Here is a 19,641-nt window from a genome sequence, read left to right on the forward strand (position 1 = left end):
TCTTTAGTGTTAGCCAGCTTCAGGTATCTTGTTATAGTGACGCAAACGTACGGGTGTGACCACTGTGGAAGACTGAAGAGCTGGGATAAATAACTCAATGGACCAATAGCGGCTCAGAAAGAAGGGACTCAAGCAGAATTAGTTAGTAGGTGCTGGAAGGAGGATTTGAACTCAGGCAACAACTCCAACCCCCACCCCATCATGACAACCTGGGAATGAATGCTGGGGAGACCACGTTTACTGTCTTAAACTTTCTGTGTTTGTTTCTTATCAATTGCCAAAGGCCTACCAGCACTAGTCTCTCCCCGTTGCTATCCATCCATCCCTCACTGCCTCTCTTTACTCACCCAGGGTATTTGGATGTTGTCAGAGCCTTTTGGGATAACAGGCAACGCTTGGATAATTTTTTGAAGTTAACGTTGAGAGAGGAAAAGAAAGAAATCCTTCTCCAGGTAATCGCAGGAACATGTATAATACTGTTGGAAAGTCCCGGTGGAACTCATATCAAAGCGGCGCAGGGATTTTACTTAAAAACAATTTGCTCCCATGTCAGCTGTGATTTCTGACACCTGAATTTGAAAGTCATCTGGGTGGGCCCAGCGCCATCTCCATAACGGGCATGTATTGGAAAGCCCCCATACGTGTGGCCCGGGGATCATATTCCACACACTCTTACAGGAGGGGATTTCCTCCTTGCTGTTTCCAAAGAACCTTCCCTGTGTTTGCTTAAACCGGCTGCACACCCTGCTCTGACAGCTGCCTGGCCCAGGACTCCGCTTGCAGGCGCCTGCACAACCCACCCTCTTTAACAGCAACCTGCACTGTGTCCCAGCGCAATTACTCGAATATATAAACCTTACTGAAAGGCAGTCTTTTCTCCGGAGCTAATAAATAAGCCCCAAAGCCACAACGTGTGTAAGACCATGAAAAATGGCATCATTATCTATTGGGAATTGTGAACTCTGCAAAAACCAGTTCACTGTATTTTTAGAAAAAAAGGTTTTTGTTTAAAAAAAAATAATAAAGACCTCCAAATCGCTAGGCTGAGTCTACACGGGAAACAGCAATACAGTCTGCTGACTAGGGGAGGGGGAGCCCAGCCTCATTGCTTCATTAATCTTTCTTTGCAGATTTTTATGTAAGAGGCAGTATTTGTTGGAAAACAAGACAGGGGTTTTGAAGAACTCTCTTGTCATTCACGGTTCCCATCTGCAGTTATAATCCTCTGATTGTGACCTCTGAGTCAGTAGCCATGGAGGCTGAGCCAGAAGTTTATGACTTCAGGGTGACAGTAGCTTCTAAGGCATGAGGTGCAACCTCCAGCAAGAGAGATGGGGGACTCCCATTGTCTAGAAACACCTTTCTTACATGTGCCAGTATTCTACAGTTTAGAGAGTGGTTTCCCTATTGCTTCGAGAAACAAGGTGCTGGACTCTGGCCATGGGAACAGACTGTGGCTTCTATCCCGTTCCCAGAGTCTGGGTTGGGTGCTCCACAGAGTTTAAGGTGTCTTTACACTAACTGATTTGCATCTTCAGCCCACAGCACGGGGCGGGGGGCGACCACTGGAGCCCTTCCTTGGAGCAACCCCCTCGTGGGCCACTGCCGCAGTCAGTGGTACTCAGTGTCCTGCAGAGCCTTACCTCTCAGAAGAAGCAGACCTACAAGGCTAAAGAGCTAGGCAGCCTTTGTAGGATGCAAAAATACAACAGAGGGCGCCGAAACCATCAGCGTCAATGGCCTTGAATACCAATGTATGGGCTGCCTCTGAACCGCCAAGTTCCTTAAAACTGTCTCTGGTAGCCTGGGTCACAGTCACACACACCAGGTTTCGGTTTTGCCTTTTCAGAGTTACCGCAACACACAAACTGTATTTACTTGCTGGGCGAGGGGGCGGGGACCAAACCCACCGCTCAGCGGGGCGCGCACGCCTTGATCTCACATTCCAGACTCGAGCTGATGTGTGTCAGCGCGACATGGGGCGGGGGGGGGGGGGGGAGGGTACTCTTCAGAGGTTTCATTCGCCATCTACAAGTCACTCCCAAACTTTTTCCTCCTAGCGCTCGTGGAGTCAGGTTGATGCGCCCTGGATGCGGGGCGCTAGGCGCGGGGCTGGGTGCGCGCTCCCGCGGAGTCGTAGCTGCAGAGGCTTCCGAGCTCGTCTTGGGCTTTTCAGGTACAAGTTGGGTGCGGGCTGAAGGGTTGGGGGCGGCGAGAAGCGGCGCGCGGAGGTTTGGTTCGGGGTTCCGGTGCCCCTCTGCGGGTTCCGCTTCGGCTAGCCGGGACTGGAAGCTGGGAATCCGGGTGGCGGGGGCTGCGCGCAGCCTCACTCCCCGCGGTGCTCCAGGCGTGGAGGCGGCGGCGGCCCAGGCAGACAATGAACTTGGAGCGCGCCGAGCTCTGGCAGGTTTGGGCCCGCACCCCTCGGTCGGGCCTCCACGCTCCAGGCGCAGTCCCCAGTAGGAGGCGTCCCTTTCACTGCTCGGTCCTGGCCGCGCTCTGGGTGCCCAGCGCGCTTGGGGGCCCTGCGGGAACGACTGCGGGTGGAGGCGCCGGGGCTCACACGCCCCCTCCCTAGCCAGAGCGAATGTGGCCCGAGCTCCTAGACAGAGAACCGGGTGGTGGCGTGGTGGCGCTGTGGACAGCTGGAGGCCGGCGGAGGACGCACGCCGCCGAGCACGCACCGGCTGGCTGTCCCGCAGAAACGCCCCAAGGAGTCAGAATCCTCGCGACCCTGAGACAGTCAGCCCTGGAAGCTGAGGACGGAGGACCGCTGGATATAGGACCAATGGACAGACAGGTCGGCGATTTTCTGGAGCTCGCTCGCCGCGGGCAGAACTGGGGACCGGGGTTCTCCTAACCGTGCTCAATGCCCCTCCCCCGCACACTTTGGGGGAAGTTTCCAGGCGCAGCCTGGGGCAGGTACGTGGGCATCTACCACTGTCTCTGGTACCGATGGGAGCCGCCTCGGAAACCCGGGCTCTAGCTGCAACACGGCTCCCAGCGGGAAGACACGTGTGGGTTTTGGGGAACAGTTTCAAGTGTTGGCGTCTGTAGGACCAGGGTTTCTGAGGAGGGACTGTGGGGACAGGCCTGGGAAGAACCGATGGAGAGGCCTGAACTTTTTTACTCTCCGCTTTTTCCTACGTCCCTGTCTCCTACTCCCCGAAGCGGCCTAACTAAGGAGTCTGGTGGTGTCCCCGGCCAGCTGGGGAACAGCGGGTAGAACGAGGCTTGTCTGAACCGGGCCGCGGGGCGGCTGCGACTGCCGCCGGGAGCCGGGAAGGCAGCGGCCCGGACTTGGGGGCGAAGCTGGGGTTGGCGATGGCGTACTAATCGGTGGAACTGTGTGCGCCGGTGGAGAGGAAGCGAGCGTTGTGGTGGCTAGTGGCAGGTCTTGGCGCACTTGGCCGGGTGGAGCCCCTTGGGATTCCGGATGGCGCCGGGGCGAGGGGAGCCAGGCTTTGCAGGGAATGAATGGAGAGCTGGGGAAGCGCCTGATTTCTTCTTCGGGCGAACTGATTGGCTGGCTTGCGCTCATCAGTGTCCACGTTTAGGATTCCAAGGTCCCGCGCACCCTTGTTTGACTGCTCCATCACGATCTGAGTGTCCACGTTGCTTGCCTGTCTTGAGCCTCAGGGCAGACAACGCTGCTGGAGTAGCGGCTGGAGCAGCCCACTGTTGGGACTGGGTTGCCTGCTGCTAGGCTGCTGGCTGGTGGCCGGACATTGGCGCCACAAGCGCTCTTGCTGGTGGCGGCGAGCCTGGGGGTTGGAACCACCTGCTGCGGGGTGGGGTGGGGTGGGGGGGCTTCTTGTCCTGCGACTCCTAGTAGATCTGCTGAACTCCTTCACTCCATCCGTGTTGAGTACCGTTTTCAGGAATGAAGTTCAGGAAAGCCTTGTGAGGGCTTGGGGCCAGTGACTCCCTGAGGTTGGTTGCCCATTATCAACTGCTACTTCTGACCCGTGGGGTGCCTCTGTTACTGAAGCCTAGCTTTTCACTGCACCCATCTTTTGCAATGCCTGACTGAATGATGTGGGTCACCTCCTGTGATTGGAGTGATCATACCAATAGGCCTCCCGAGAACATCTGTATCCTCCTCCACCGTGGTTGCCCCGAGGGGAGATGAAGCTTAGAGGTTTTCCCAAAGTTTCTCTTGAAGTCCCTCTGTTCTCCACCAGAATTTTCCTCTCAGCTGCCTCCTTGCAAAATCAATACCTTATCTTCAGGATATGGCATTTGCTGCTTTTACCAAGTGTTAGTTGAACCAGGATCTGTTGACTGATACGTGAACACACACACATCATATGGTTTTGTTCAAAGTAGCCTGGGAATAAAAATGCTTTTTGGGTTGGATTTTACCAGCAAGTGTGCTTCCCTCCAAACTAAAGAAACACTCAAGATAATTTTTTTCCTTTGTTGTCACCTCAAGAGAGGTGAAGTGGCTTGCATTGTTTCTCTACTAGGGCATAGGTGAACAGGAAGACTTTGGTCCAACCTTCTTCCCAAGGTCTGACTCCCCCAGGAACTATCTTAGGATCTCCTGAAGGAAACACAACGCTGGAAGAGGCTGGTCTGTCATGCTTTTCTCTGATGCATACAAAACCTGGGCCACTGTCCTACCTAGGGATCTAGTGCTGTTAACGGTGGCTGCTGTGAGGGCCACTGTTCCTTCTACACCTTGTCTTCGCTTGCGTCTGAATAGAGGCCCCACTTTTCCCCATTCCCAAGAGAGCAATCCTGGCATCAGGAAGGTGCCAGAAAAAGAGGGAAAGGTTGGGCCAGTGGCAAGTGGATTGTGCCTATTCAGTGCCTTGAAAAGAACAATCTCAAATTAATCAGTTGGGCCCCAGGAGCTGGGAAGCTTTGAAACTGCAGAGAACATGCTGGAGATTTGCATGGTGGTGGTGGTGGTGGGTGTGTGCGCGCGCATGCGCTGTTTAGAGAGATAGATACCTTGAACAGGTGAGTGACACAGCAGGAAACCTCCACTCAGCTCTAGCTGTTGGGAAAAAGCAGAGTCCATGGGTCTTGTTAATTTCAAAACAGTTCTTAAGCCTGGGTATGGATGCATGGGCTGGAGTCCAAGGATGATGGAGGTGAGGCAGTGGTGGTAGTGGTGGTCCTGTGTTGAGGTGTCAGAGAAGACCTAAACCGGTATAGACAGGTGATGGTCCACATGGGCTCACACACTGATGTCTGCTTGTCTTGCCTAGAGCTAGAGGAGGCTGCCCAGGCTTCTCTACGTGCTTTGTGTCTTGGGCCCCACAGCTAGTCCATGCACCCCCATCAAGGGCAGTGAGGCTTCGCATAAAACATCTTGTCTGCTGGCTTACTGAATAGACCCCATAGCTGTGCCTAGGGATGCCATGGGAATAAGACAGAGTCCCTGCTCTCTCATAGGAGAGGCAGACAAGCCTGCCAGTGTCAGGTGGACAGATGATCCTTAAGGTGCAGGTCTCGGAGTGAGAGTGAGGCAAAGCCAGTGTAAGAGAGGGGTTGGCTGTCGGGACAGGGGAAAAGCCTGGGGTGGGTGGCTCTTCATGGCCACTATGCTGGCTTGGGTCTCTTACAAACTCCCAGATGAGGACCCTCTTTGGGGTTGGCAGCTGTCACTTCTGTCCACACCCCTTGAGCCTGTCCCCTTCCTGGAGCCTCAGCTGGCCCCTGTTATGTAGAGATGCCATTGGAAGGCCATGTGTATGAGAGAAGAGATGTTTTCAATTCTAAAGGTAGAAACTGTTTTGTCAAAAGTTGTAGCAGGCTCGGGAGTGTCATGCATCCAAGCAGATGTGTCTTCGGTAGTGTATGCCTTAGAAGTGACTGGTGAGTCACTGGGAATAAGAATGCAACCCATGTCATTTTCTGGGCTGTAGATTCGGAGGCTCAGGTACCGTGGATATTAAGTTATTTCAAAAGGCAGTTGGGTCCTCCAGCTGGGAATAAAGAGATCTTGTTTGTTCTTAGCTGGTGGAGTATTCAGAGACAAGGCGTTTCAGCTTACACAGTGGGTTTCTTTATTGTCCTTACATATTGGGTCCGGTGTGTTCCCCGAGACTGCTTCTCCTCGGAAACACTACGACAAAATGATCTATGCGAAGACCCGGCTCTCCACATCCCAAGGAGACTATAAAGGTGGCAGTTACGTACTTAGTTTGTCCAGCCTAATATCCAGGAAGAAAAGGGTTTGTGTCGATGTGGCCAATAGGAATTGTTTTCCTAAAACACGAGAATCGAGGAGCCCCTGTACATTCACAGCTGACCCTGTGCTAGGCAGGTCCCACAGATATATGTATCCTTTAGTCTCTCTTAGAGGTCCAGGGAAGGGCAATGGAGACCCTCCCCATGGTTTTGGTTATTCCTGGGAGGATGGGTGAACGGGGGAGGGGACAGTCCTCACTCCAGGAGAAGACTGTTTCCGTGAGTGGAATTAACAGTGGAGAGGAGTTGGCAAGTGGGAAGCGGTTTCTGTCCTTTACAGAATTTGCAGGGATGCAGCAAGGAGGGGAGGCCCTCCCCCCCATCGCTGAAAGCAGCTCCGTGCAATTTTTATGCATTCCCTTTAGGTGTGGCCCTGGGCCAGGTGCATGGGGGCAGAGAGTCAGCTCTCAGCACGCAGTTCCTGCACAGCAATGAGATTAGTGGGCGAGGCAGAACTTGTGCAAGTCAGAATTACATAATGCGGCTGACAGGCATCTTCGAGGGGGCCTTGGGAGCGTGCAGTGGGAGTCTGGCGAGTGCCTTGGAGATTGGAGTCTTCGGATGATTTCGCCCAGGTGTCCTATAAAAGAGTTAAGTCCCTGCCAGGTGCTGGGAACAATGCCTGGTAAATAGCACTCAGTGAGCATTGGTTTGTGTCATTATTTTTTCCTAGAACTCCTAACATGATAGAGGAATATCTCTGAGGCCTAAAACTGCATAGCACCCCTAAACCGTGTATCTATAGTTCCTTAGTGCAGCGGTTCTCAACGTGTGGGTTGTGACCCCTTTAAGGGGTCAAATGACCCTTTCACAGGGATCACTTGAGATCATCAGAAAACAGATATTTATATTATGATTCATAACAGCAGCAAAATTACAGGTAGGAAGTAGCAACAAAATGATTTTATGGTTGGGGGTCACTACAACGTGAGGAACTTGTACTAAGGGATTTCAACATTAGGGAGGTTGAGAGTCACTGCCTTAAAGCATCATGACCTCTGTCTACTATAGTCTACCTTGAGGCCTTGGCTAGGAATGTAGTTCAGTGGTGGAGGACTTGCCTAGCACGTGCAAGATAAAAAAACAAAAACGAGAGAGAGAGAGAGATAAAAAGAGAGAGCTGGGGGAGCCCCTTATTGCTTTGTCCCAGTGAGGGTTCCCAAGGCTGTGGTTTTAACTCTTCCAGCCATCTTCTCATCTGTGCAGGGAGGGGATGGGGTACCCACTAAAAAGGGGTACCCTCATTGCCCCTTTTAGTTGGTCTTGCAGGTAGGCTGTAGGTGCCTGTCTATTTGATGCTGTCACATTAAGTGAAGTAGAGTCCAGGCCATTCTCCGGAAAGAAAAGAATGTGCTGGCTGGTGTAGCTGGCCTTTGAATGTCACATCTTGAGCCCCTCTCTGAGTCTGAAAGAACCTACGAGGGAATGGATGTGGATGGGAGCTCCTGGCTAGGGAAGGTGCTCCTGACACCTCGTTTACATTTCTAGAACTCATCTTGGTTCAGGCATTTTAGATTTCTGAAGAAAGTAAGGCTGGCAGATCCTCAAAAGCAGAGGGTGTCATTAAAAAAAAAAATGGAAACTTGGATACTGTCCAGAATTGTGTTTGCGGTAGAGACACTGAAGCAGGCGGCCTAGTCACTCAGGTGTCTGGAAAATACCCCAACACGGGCAGATAATTAGATACAGGCTGGGCACCATTCTGCTTTCCTTATAGTGTTCTGGGGCTGATGGTTTCACATTTTCTCTGGAAATGATATGTGCCTGCTGGGCTATTTTGTTCCCTGGGGTCAAAAAGATAGTGGTACAGCCACCTAAGAGGAAGATGGGCCAGGATGGAATTGCTGTGCTTTTCTGTGCCCTCATAACTAACTACCCTAGGGGTACCGGGCCCGTGGCACCTTTATCACGTGGTCTAGCCCTGCATTTCAGAGTGGAAGAGACTGGAGGAGGGAAGTGACGCATTGTTGATGAATGGGGCTTGGAGCATGCCTGCACTTTCTATGCTTGTGAGGGAGCTCAGCCGATTGGAAGAAGCCAGCACTTCTGGTCAGCATGTTTAGGGGCACAGTGCATTCTCCTAGCTCAGGGGCTGGACCCCCCAGACACTCAGAAAAGCCACCTCAGGTCCCCGGCAGAGCCCGTCCGGCAGCTTCATGGCAATTCTGATTCAAGTCCCCGCTGTGGTTTTCCATCTCGTTCCCATGACCCCAGACAAGGCTGAATGTATCACAGCTTTCTCATGTGACAACTGCTGCCTGGTGTCTGGTTTATTATGACCAGTACAAGCTGGAGTTCAGGGATCCTCCTCAGATCCAGTCAGTTTTCTGGTGGAGCTCAAATGTGACTTTTGTTCCTACCTGAAGCTGAGGTTGGCACGTATGCTGAACCAGTATGGTGGGCGAGGTATATTACGAAACAGGGTTTGACGGACCCAGCAGTCTGCACACATGGGAAGCTTTGGTCCCTTCTGCAAAGCCGCTTTCCTCCTTGGGGCAGGCAGCAGGAGAGGTGAGGCAGGCAGTGACCATCTGTGTCTTCTGTATTCTTGGGACTGTGTAGCTACTTCCCGGCATAGACACTGGAGAGGTCCCACATGCTGCCTCCTCTCGCAGGCAGGAAGCAACGTGCTGAGCTTAGTGTCTGGTCCGTGGTGAAGAGTGGATGTTGCTTTCATAGGCACAGCGGCTGCACCTGAATCTACTGCTGTTTCAGCTGCTGACTGTGGCTCAGCAATCCCTGCCCCACTGCTCAGGCCGAGGCCTGATGGGACTTCGGCATCCTGCCGGAACTGCCACTGCCTCTGCAGCCGAATGTAATTTTTCGCTAAGTCTCTATCATTCTATTTTACCAATAAAAACTCAGGAGTCAGATACTGGGGTAAACCTGCTAGCTCAGAGAGGCCAAGAAGAAACCAGTTGACCTTCCTTCTTAGCCAGCGGTCCAACAAGAGAGCTCCCCTTAGCTGTCCCAAACTCAAAAGTCCGCCAAATTCAAAAGTCTCTCCTCACTACTTCCTGTGCATGTCCCTCTCAGGTTTCCAGACTCTCTCTAACTCTCGAAGGCTACCTCCTGCCAACTATATCCTAGCTCCGCCTCTTGCCTCAAGGTTGATTTTAGTTAATTAATGCAATCTTGGGGTTCACAGTGTGATCAAATATCCAGTAATAGGTTGGTCTGTGTCATCTCTTGGGCATGTGGTGGGCAAGATGGCCATAATGTGCTTGCGATGTATCAATTCTGTGTTATTATCTGCTTTGACCACAGACTTTAAGGCTACTTTCTAACCTGAATGCAGTCCACTTGGATGGAGGTAATGGCTGTCTGCTAACCAGAGAGCTTTTCTTTCCTTCTTTCCTGGCCCCTCAACTGGAAGTGGGCCTCCTTCTCTCTCTGTTTCTCCTTTTTTGTCTTGCTCTGTCCTTGAGGTCGGTCTCAAACCGATGGACTTGTGCTATGCTGTCTCGGTCTTCCAAGTACCGGGGCTGTTGGCATCCAGCATGCCTGCCACTGGCCTGCACGTCTACCGGGTGGAGTTCTGTCTTTGTGCCAAGTTCTCTGGCCAGTCAGTCTAGACTTGGCTGCACCCAAGTCCCCTCACCACCGAGAAGGGGAGCCCCTGAATCTGGCTGTTCTTCCTTGTGTCCCAACCGTCGCCTTAGCATCACTGCTATTAGGAAGCCCAGACGGCCACTGTCATGCGCCTCCTTGTCCCATCCATGTGCAGTGTTCCTCCTCTACAGGTCTACTCTGTTGTGTTTCTCGGTTTTGAGTTTTTTCCATGTGTACCGTGGCCTGGCTTTCTGTGTAATGTCTTTTTGTCTGGTCTAGTGGGCCTCTTAACAGCGAGGAGGATGTCCCTTGTCACTTTCTCATGACTGGCCCTGCTCCTAGTAGAGAGTGGTTGTCATGTATTGAATCTGTACATCAGTTTACAAAGATCTGTCGAGTCCTAGTCTCCGGAGGATGCTCGTATATGTCCAGAAGATAGGAATTCTGGATTTGGTGTCACGACCCAGGAGTTGACACTTGGTGACCTTCTAGAAGAGCCTGGTGTAATGATGCTAGACTCCTGGCATCATCTTGGAGCAGTTATTTTTAAGAACAATCACTGCTTTTTTTTTGTGCGTCTTGAGAGTTGTGGGAAGAATGTTATGGGGATTTGGTTGCTGTTCCAAGAATATAAACAAGGGTCCTCTACTCAGGCAGGAGCCAGGGGCTGTTAGCATTTTGTGTGCGTGGAACATATAGCCTGTCTTAAGGTCCCAGGATCCTTTGTTTGGAATGTAAATATTTACATTAAAAATAGAAAGCTTGTCGTGGTGTATATTTTTAGTGACTGTAATTTCTAAACCCCAGATCAGACTATTAGTCTACAGAGGATTTTTTCTCCTCCAATTTGTGAACCTGTTTATATAAAGAGTCTTCCAAATGTACACATACCCGACCGTGTTTACTTTGTGTGCATGAGGGAATCTCCAGGCCTCCTGGAAAGTGGTGGCCCTGGACGAATCTGCGCTGCCGGCGGGGAGTCTCGGTACGCACGGCTGATCTTTCTGTACTTTGAGCTGGAGAGCTATAGTGAACAGTAGCAACCTTTGGGACCAGGCCCTATGGCATCATCTAACCCTGATTTCTGGTTCTGTTTCCTGTTCATCTAGGTAGGAGCTGGCTTAGTGGTCCTGGTCGATCCCCTTGTTGTCTCACCATGCTTGTCATTTCAGAGGTGTTTATTGCTCTAGGAAGACATCCAGGAGACTCATCTTGGAACCCTTGTGGACCCATTGCTGGGTTGGTGTTGGACTGTGGACTCTGTGTGACAGTTTCTTCTGTCATCGTCTTTGGGGGCAATTTGGCTTTTCGTTCGTCCTCTGGAGACTAGCCCAGGTCTATCAAATGTTTGCTTGCCTTTCTGGCCTGTCTTATTTTCCGGGTTCAAGGCTAGTGGCTGATGGGAACTGGCCTCGACCATCTGCCCTGCGTGGGGGCAAGGTCACTTCTGGGACTTCCTCTGAATTAGTCCTGGCTGGAGAGTGTCGCAGGGTGAAAAATGTCTTCCTTGTCCATCTGGATGCTTGACTGGGTTACAAGAAATTAAACTGACATAAGACAGATGGACAGAAGGAGGAACATAGCTGATTATATCCACATCATAGGGTCACCAACTAGGACGTGGGATGAAGGGACGGATGACCGAAGGCCTTCCCGAGCTAGAGAGAGGAGCAGGGCTTGCGGGTCGGGGGGGGGGGGTGGCCACATAAATTACAAGAGGAGATGGGTACTGTCACTGTCCATAGAATCTGTGTTGTGCGGCTCAAGTCTCAGTAATTAACACCATTTTAGGAACAACCACCAGAAGAGGTGAATCTGTCATACTGAGGAAAGCCTGGAGCAGACTCTCAGCACAGACCTTCTGCAAGAGGACCCTCGCCTGGCACACAAAGGTCCCAGAGGAACCCTCAGTCTCTGTCCTCTTTATCAGGCGGCCTCCGTTCGAAGGAGCCAGCGTATCAAGCATGTTTCGGTGGTACTTCAGTCTGAGTGTGAAATGTCCCCCAGAGACTCGTGTGTCTGGACATGTGGTTCCAAGCTAGTGGTGCCGTTAGGGAAGTTGTAGAAGCATTGGGATGTGGTTCCTAGCTGGTGAATGTAAGGTTGTAGGTAGGACTTGAGGTTCTAGGCCGTCTCTGAGTCTGGCTTGCGTCTTGTGCTTGCTGATTGGCAACCAAGACGTGACAAACTCTGGCAGCTGCTGAGAAAGCCTTTCCTGCCATGATTGGTTGTAGCCCCGGAGCCATGAATCCAAACCAATTCCGCCTTAAGTTTCTTCTGTCAGGCATTTAGTCGTAACAATGAGAAAACTTCACCAGGAAATCAGTATTGAGAATGGGATTGTGGTTGTGATAAACCTGACCATGTGGTTTGTGGGTCTTCAGAACTGGTTTACAAGAGAAATGTGGACAGTTTAAAAATCCCTAGACTAGTGAAGCAGAACTTAGTAGGTCTTCTGACGGGAGTCTGAAAAATGAGAGCACCAATACAAATTGTGGATGGTAAAGGTCAGGCTCACGAGAGGGATAAAAAGATTCCCTCTGGGCAAGAGGTTGTTTATGTTGCATTCTGGCAAGGAACTTGGCCTTGTTCTGTCGTTGTTCTGAGAATTTGAGTGTGGTTGAATGAAATAGAAATGGCCTGACTTATTAGTGGAGGAAATTTGAAGACAACACAGCGGTCAGGTCAAGACATGGTTAATGCTCGCTGCTTTTAGCAAAGCGGAGAAAAAAAAAGATGTGAAAAAGGAACGGTTTGGCCAGGAAAGGGTTGTGTTTTTGTTTAAGATTGCGGACAAGGGCAGGTCCTGACCAAGCAGACTGGACTATTAAAGAGATTAGTGACATTCAAGAGAAACTGCAGCTCTTGCCCCAGGACAATAGAAATGGTACCTTGAAGACAAGATCTCACTTATGGAAGACTCCAGGGTATAACAATGTAAACCAGTGGGAGAAGAAATCACTTAAGAAGATGAAGCCTCTTCCAGCAGGATTGCCTGGGGAGGTGTTTCCCCAGGTGCAGCCCTCCATACGCTTGGGGCCACTGCAACCAAAAGTCCTTGGGAGCCAGGCTTCATTTTGAGCTTTTGGCAGAATTTGACTTTGTCCAAATTGTGCCGATTTTTGCAAACATGAAGAATTCAAGAGCCCTGGGGGTAGTGGAGGCTTGCACCAGTGTCCCAGAAAACTGCCGTGAAGGACGGACAGGCAACACAGAGGAAAATCTCATTCTGAGTGTGGAGCTCCTGAGTGGTTTACCTGTGAAGCTGTGGAGATGAAGCTCAAGTTGCAGCGGAGACCGGGGGTGTTTTTACATTACCAGGAAAGGGGAAGCTACAGGCACTGAGCGAAACCTAAGCGACACCACAGGGGCTGCATGTGTTAGAGGTGACAGGATTTAAGGGTGAAGTTGCTCAAGCCTGTTAGAGTCCAGATGACTCCCATGAAATCCTTGGGTGATAGACATGAAGCTACAGGGTTTGTTTGTCTTGACCTGTTGGGTTTTGGTCTTGCCTTAGTCTTTCCTTGCAGTGTCTCTGTTCCTCTCTGTTGGAATGGAAATGTTTATTTCACACCAGTGTGTATTTAAAACATGTTACTTGGTGTTTGCTATTAGAAGGACTCCTGGTTAAGAGAGTGCAAGAGTCCCGAAAGGTACTTTGGACTTTGGAACAGTGTTGGAACTTTGAGACTACAGGGACTTCTGAAGTTTGGATGGATGCATTTTTACATTACGGGATGGCCAGGGGTTTATTGTAGAATAGGGTAGGCTGCTATGCTTTGAGTGTGAAACATTCCCTGCAGGCTCACTTGTGTGAATACTTGGTCCCCAGCTGGTAGCAGTGTTCTGGGAGACTGTAGAACTTTTGGAAATGGGGTCTGAGTGGCAGCTGGGTGATCACAGGGACAGAGCTAGATAATTGTAGCCTGGCTGTCTTTCTGCCCCTAGTTCTCTGCTTGCTGATTGGCTACTGAGATGTGAATAGGGTGGGCTGTAAGCTCCTGAGGCTGGATGGAGTTGCCTGTCTATAGCCTTCCCTACCATGATGGACCTTGAGCATCCTTCATGTAGCAGCCTCCTTCTCACTGCAGGATGAAGGGCAAATGAAGGGGAGTTGGGAGGACCCAAGAGAGGTATTTTCAGGGCTCTTGCCTTCCCGCATCTCTGGTTCTCATCTCTGGCTCCTTTTGGAGCTGAAGTTGAGGACCTCCATTGTCATCGCTCCCCAGCTAGCCCATGCATCTTATCTCAGATGAGGCTGCCTTCTTCTCCATCCACTGAACATGGATGGCTTAGAGCAAGGACTCGCTGAGGCACTAGGATCCATCTTTCCTTATTCATCTCTATATCTCAAAGGGAATGGAGTTCTGGGACTAGGAATGTCTGCTTTCCTGCATTTCCTTCATAACAATCCTGGGGTGCTGAACCCCAAATGGAAGAGGAAGTATGAGGAAGTGGCCCAAGGGCAGAAGAATAGAGTTCGGTGTTACACACCGCCAAGCATGAAACTTCCCTTTGACCAGCCTTAGGTGACCTACCTCTCCCAAAGGACATGTTATCTGGGCTTAGGTGTGAGGACCCTAGGGACATCTTGTGCGTTCTAAGGATTGAATTAAGGTAACACTATTCCTGTCTGTGCTTGTATTTGGCTTGATTCACAATGGTGTGGCCCTTATTGTCTGCCACAGTTTTTAATACAGATAATACATTCCAGGGAGTTCCACCTCTGTCGAGTAATGGAAGCGCGTTATGTTGGAAGTCAAGCAATAGCTGTTTCTAGGATGTGCTGAACTTGCCTAAGAAAGTTATCAGGAGGACGGAGAGGAGGGGTGAAAGGGTGCCCACTAATGAGAGCTGTATCAGCCTGGCATTTGCATTGTGCTAACTCTGAGAAGCCGTCTATACCCACTCAATAGCAGTTTTGGTGAGGTGCTAGGGGTGAGGGGTGGGTGGGATGCCCGAAGCCAGAGAAGGAAGCTAGCGTTTTGGATCCCCTCTTCAGAATTATCTGTCAGGCCAAAGCAGGGAAAAACATTTGCTCCCTAGCCAACCGTGGGGAGTCCACTAATCCTTTGCCCTGTGTGTGATTTGGCTCCGAATAAAAATGATGTATTAAAAAGCAGCTGAAGCCTCCTTGCTGTTTGAGTGGTGGAAGATAAATTTGCTTTCAGCTGTTGCAAACAAATCAATGGAAAAGCCGCCGGGCTGCTCACTTCTCCAGTCAGCAGGTTTTTGGTTTACAAGAGGAAGCCCTGTCTAGTCACAGGGCTTCCCCTTCAGATGGCCTAGGGGCTGGCTGCCTCCCATATTCATATATGCAGAACATAGCTCTCATCTGGGGGATTTTGAAAGTCATGCAGAGGGCCTTATAAAGAAATCTCAGTCAATATTTTCTTTTAAAAGCAGTTTTGTTGTTGTTGTTGTTTTTGTTTTTGTTTTTGGTGCCATTACACGCCATGTTAGTTACTTTTCTCATTGTTGTGACAAAAATTTCAGACGAGAGTAACTTAAGAAGCAGGGGTTTATTCTGGCTTACAGTTGGCGAGTATAGCTCACATGGTGGGCAAGGCCTGGCAACAGGCGCACGAGGCAGCTGGGCGCGTTGTAGCCGCGGTCCGGAGGCAGACAGAGACCAGTGTTGGTGCTCAGCCTACTTCTCCTTTTTATTCAGCCAGAGTCTTGAGCCTGTGGGAGGGTCCTACCCACAGTCAGGGTGGGTCTTCCTGTTCTAGTTGAGTCTTTCAGGAAACACCCTCACAGATACCCCACTGGTGCGCTTCCATGGTGATTCTAAATCTAGCCAAGTTGACAAGAGGCACATGCTATGTAGTTCATCCGTGCGAAATAGATAATTTAATGTTTTCTGTGTATCCCATAGGTATGTGCATGCCATCACAGCTGGTGTTATGGCATTTCACCCAACTGAGCAAAATAGCCTGCACCCTTTGCTTACCCCCCCCCCCCACCCCATTCACCCTCGCCACCTGAATAGTCACAAATCAACTTTTGGTCTCTGTCAGTCCGGTTTCCCAATTCTGGACTTCTGTAAGAACAGAATCATGAGGAATGTGGTGTTCTGTGGACAGCGTCTTTCACTCTGCATTATCCACGTTGTAATGGATGAAGTCCATTCTTCTCATGGCCAGATAATAGTCTGTGGGGTGGACTGACGACAGCTCTGTTTACCCAAGTGTCCCTTGGGAGTCATTTTCAGTGTCTCCAGGTTTTGGCTTTCATGAGCCTCGTTGCTGTAAACTTTTGTGTGTAGGCTTTTTCACGTGAATGTGTTTCCATTTCTAGGGTTACATTTTGTTTTGTTTTAAGATATTTTTGCTTTCTCCTAACAACAGGGGTTTATTTATTTTTCTTTCTCCGGTCCTAAAGAAGTCTTGCATTATAGATGAGGTCTTGACCTTGTTTGTGGTAATGCTCAGTGGGGTGCTAAAGAACCTGACTTGTTGAGTTCCAAGGACGGGTGCTGAACATAGTTCTGATCTTCTTTATAGATGGGGAAACTGAGGCCCCAGAGAGGTCACACACGGAGCCAGAATTGTATATAGGTTTCCGAGTTACAATTCAGTTTATTCTCTTATGTTCCTCCAAAGTCTTTGTAAAACTCCAGGTTGCCTTCTGGACCAGCCTGGGAAGTAGGTGAGGGTGGGTGATGGATGGTGACTGCCTTGCTTCAGCCCACTCCTAACCTAACACAGGGCCTGGGAAAGTCTCATCTCCACCGGATACCAACGAGAGCTGCAAATTGTGGCGCCAGTGGCTTTCTAGTTCTCTTTCCCTGCAGCCAGAGAGGCCGCTGCTGATCTGGGGGCGGAGGGGAATAATTAAATTAGGAACCAATTCAGAGGATGAAATTTTATCTGATCTGGCCAAGTCTATAAACAAGGGGCTGTGATTGTGTTTCCAGGAGACATTAAGAAGTTGTGTTTTAAAGAATTGTGCTGGACGAAAGCATGTGAAAACCTCCACTGGGGCCAAGCTGGAGGCCTCCTTGACTGGGGTTGGCAATGGACTAGAGTGTGCAGTCCTGGGGGTCTGGCTGTGTCCCCAGGCAAGCCTTCTAAGATGCTCTGTTTCCAAGTCCCTCTTGAGCTCCACTGCGGTGGATGTGTGTCTTTCGTGACTGGGATGGTCTCTCTGTTTCGGAGAAGAGTTCTGCCTAGTTCCTGTGAAGTGGCTATAGAGGAGGCTGGGGAGCTCCGAACTGGCCCTTTGCCACCCAGGCCAGCAAACAAGACAGCCACATGGCCAAAGCTGACCTCAGGAAACCAGAAAGCCAGATGCCTGTTCTGCCCACTTATGCATGGAGATGCACAGAGAACAGAGAAGAGACCCCAGAGGTGCCCCTCAGTTTTACAGAACTTTCCAATGCTCTGATAGGTGGGAGACAGTTATAGAAGGAGAAACTTCTATTTAATGATTGAAATGATGTGGCCAATGATGTGGCCATGGTGACAGAATCCACTATGGTGGGGAAACCTAGGATTATGGATTAGGTCAGGGAGACAAGAAGGATCCCCTCTGTCTAATAGAGAGCCATCTGGCATCTTCCTATTCTGAACTTAGTTCAGACCTTCAAACCTTGACCTCTCTGTTGGAGCTGTGCCAGAGAGATGCTGGAGCAGAGGCAGACTGGGACGCAAGGTGACACAAGGGTGAATGAGAAGCTGCCATTGGTTCCTAAGGCGGGGGAGCTAAAGGGTGCTGTTTTCTGTCTAAAGGAAAGCTGGGTGTCCCTGGGAGGATGAGGAACTGTTCACTCAGTGAACTACTGTTCACATTCATTCACATTGTGGTGAACTACCAGGTAGAGAGGGCAGACCAAACTGGGGGCCAAGCCTCAAGGGTCTAGTGAAGGTCACTCAGGAAAAGGTACACGAGGAAGATACAGATGAGAGAAAGATCAGTTGAAACATTGTTGGTCCCCTTCTCCCAAATTAACTGGCATAGTTCTATCATGCTGTTGTCACTAGCATCAACTAATAGGCCTTCACCACTGTGCGAAGAGGCAAAATCGGGAGGGAAGGTAGGGACTCCAAATCAGTGTGCTAGAAACTCCACGGGGTTTAGAAAGACTTAGACTTCCTGTGGTTTTCTATTAGTTTGTTTGCACTGGCTTGTTGGTGGCATCTGTGTGTGCATGGGTGCACGTGTGCTCAGGTGTACACGCGCATGCGCATATGTGTGTAGAGCTATGTGTGCCCAGCTCTTTCGCTAGGAAGCACTCTCTGGAGCTTGGCTGTGATTGCAATCATCCTCTGAGGGGCATTTCTAGCTCTTTCACACTGAAGATGAGGGATAGGTAATCAGGACAGTGATCGTGACAATGACGCTCATTTGTCCCGAGTGTCTGTTGCGACTTCCGCTGACTGTCTTTAGGTCTCATGTCCAGATTTCCTAGATGCAACTCACCTTCTCTTGCTCAGCAGTGTGTGTGTGTGTGTGTGTGTGTGTGTGTGTGTGTGTGTGTGTGTGTAGTTTAGATTAGTTTCCCTTTTTTGTGGGTGATTCCCACCCCTCTGTCCCACAGCAGCCAGGGCAAAGGCTTGGCTCGGGCATCATCTGTGACAATGGCTGACAGCACCCACTTGTCTTTGCTTTATTGCTGCCACTCAGTCCCTTTGGAACAGGAAATGAGTCTTCCTTGGAAGGAGAGGGTTGGGCAGCTGGGTGGATGGATAGACAGGCCGATGGGTGGAAAGAAGGCAGCAAGAGTGGCTGCAAGTGTCTTGGGAAACTGAGAACCTTGACCCACAGTGCTAGGATGGCTGCAGGCTTCCCTACCTGTTCTGTCCGCACTCTGCTCTCTGCCTTTGTATCTGGGGAGACCTGCTGAGATGAGTGTCCAGATTTTCTCCCTTTATTCCCCTTCATAAGAACACATAGTCTGACCCCAAATTGCCATTTGCCGTTTCCTCCATTAGGATGGGGAACGCCCATCTGAGCCTTGCTGGCCAGTAGCTGCTTTGCGATTCAGAAGTCAGGGAGAGAGAAAGATGGAAATATACCAGCAGCCCAGTCTCTCTTGCAGAATGGGAGCTGGGGTGGGGGGGACCATGGTGGACAGCTGGAAACATACTCCCGGAAACAATACTGAAATGAGCACAAAGTCCAAAGGTGAACAGGGCTGTTAACTTGAGTCCAGTGAGAATTTCAAGCAGGGGCAGGAACTGGGCATGGGAAATGTGCACACTGGTCCCCTTACCCCGTTGATCAACACTTTCTTGCTCTGCTCTCTTCTACAGAACTCGATTAGTCTTTGCTCCTTGCCATTGCTGCTTCCAGATGTTTCTCTTGTGGTTCCTGCCATGGGTTTTCCCTCTGCTGCTGTTGTCTCTCTGTCTCCTAGGTAGTAGACCCCCAGGCTGCCTCCCCATTCCATGCCCTGCTGTCTGCATGGTGCAATACTAGGGTTCCCTGGGTCCTCCGTCTAGACCTTGTCCACGGCTGGGCTGCTACAGACAACATGTAGTTGGTCTGCACCCATGACATGTTAACCCCAGCCTTTCTGCCCTGCAAATGAACAGACAGGTCCGCAATAGGTTATTCCTGCCCCTTTCTGTGCGTTAGGTCTCTCCCAGCTCTCCTTGGCTGTCCTTACTACTTTCGCACCAGAAAGTTTTGCCGATAAATATTTATCATGTGGCGATATACAGATCTGCTTCCTATTGCTTATGATTAGTTTTTTTAAAGTTGTGTATAAAACTTATATTTTAGTAAAAATGGAGAGAAAAGAAAATAGTTTTTCTTTTCTTCTTCTTTTTTTTTTTCAGAGCAGCTTGATTTAGAATCATTCCAGATGTTCACTCACCATCTCTCTTCTCCAAGCCCGAGCCCAACTGTCTGGAAACTGTCTTGACAGGCTGAAAACCT

The 19,641-nt window shown here is 50.3% G+C and overlaps 1 protein-coding gene across 4 annotated transcripts in view; it reads left to right on the plus strand.

Annotated features, from left to right (window-relative positions):
* The first annotated feature begins 357 nt into the window (after positions 1-357).
* The window catches only part of Chst15 (carbohydrate sulfotransferase 15), an 85,053-nt gene continuing 65,769 nt past the window's right edge, over positions 358-19,641 (plus strand). The window contains exon 1 of one of the 4 annotated variants that reach the window (XM_087908347.1): positions 358-452. The gene's annotated coding sequence lies outside the window, so the exon portion shown is untranslated. Of the gene's footprint in view, positions 453-2,036; positions 2,177-2,663; positions 2,923-19,641 lie in introns of those variants that run through there. The other 3 variants (XM_087908344.1, XM_087908346.1, XM_087908345.1) reach the window with 3 other exon arrangements.

This window comes from Myodes glareolus, chromosome 7 (genome assembly GCF_982192425.1).
Source record: "Myodes glareolus chromosome 7, mMyoGla1.1, whole genome shotgun sequence".
Lineage (NCBI taxonomy): Eukaryota > Metazoa > Chordata > Mammalia > Rodentia > Cricetidae > Myodes > Myodes glareolus.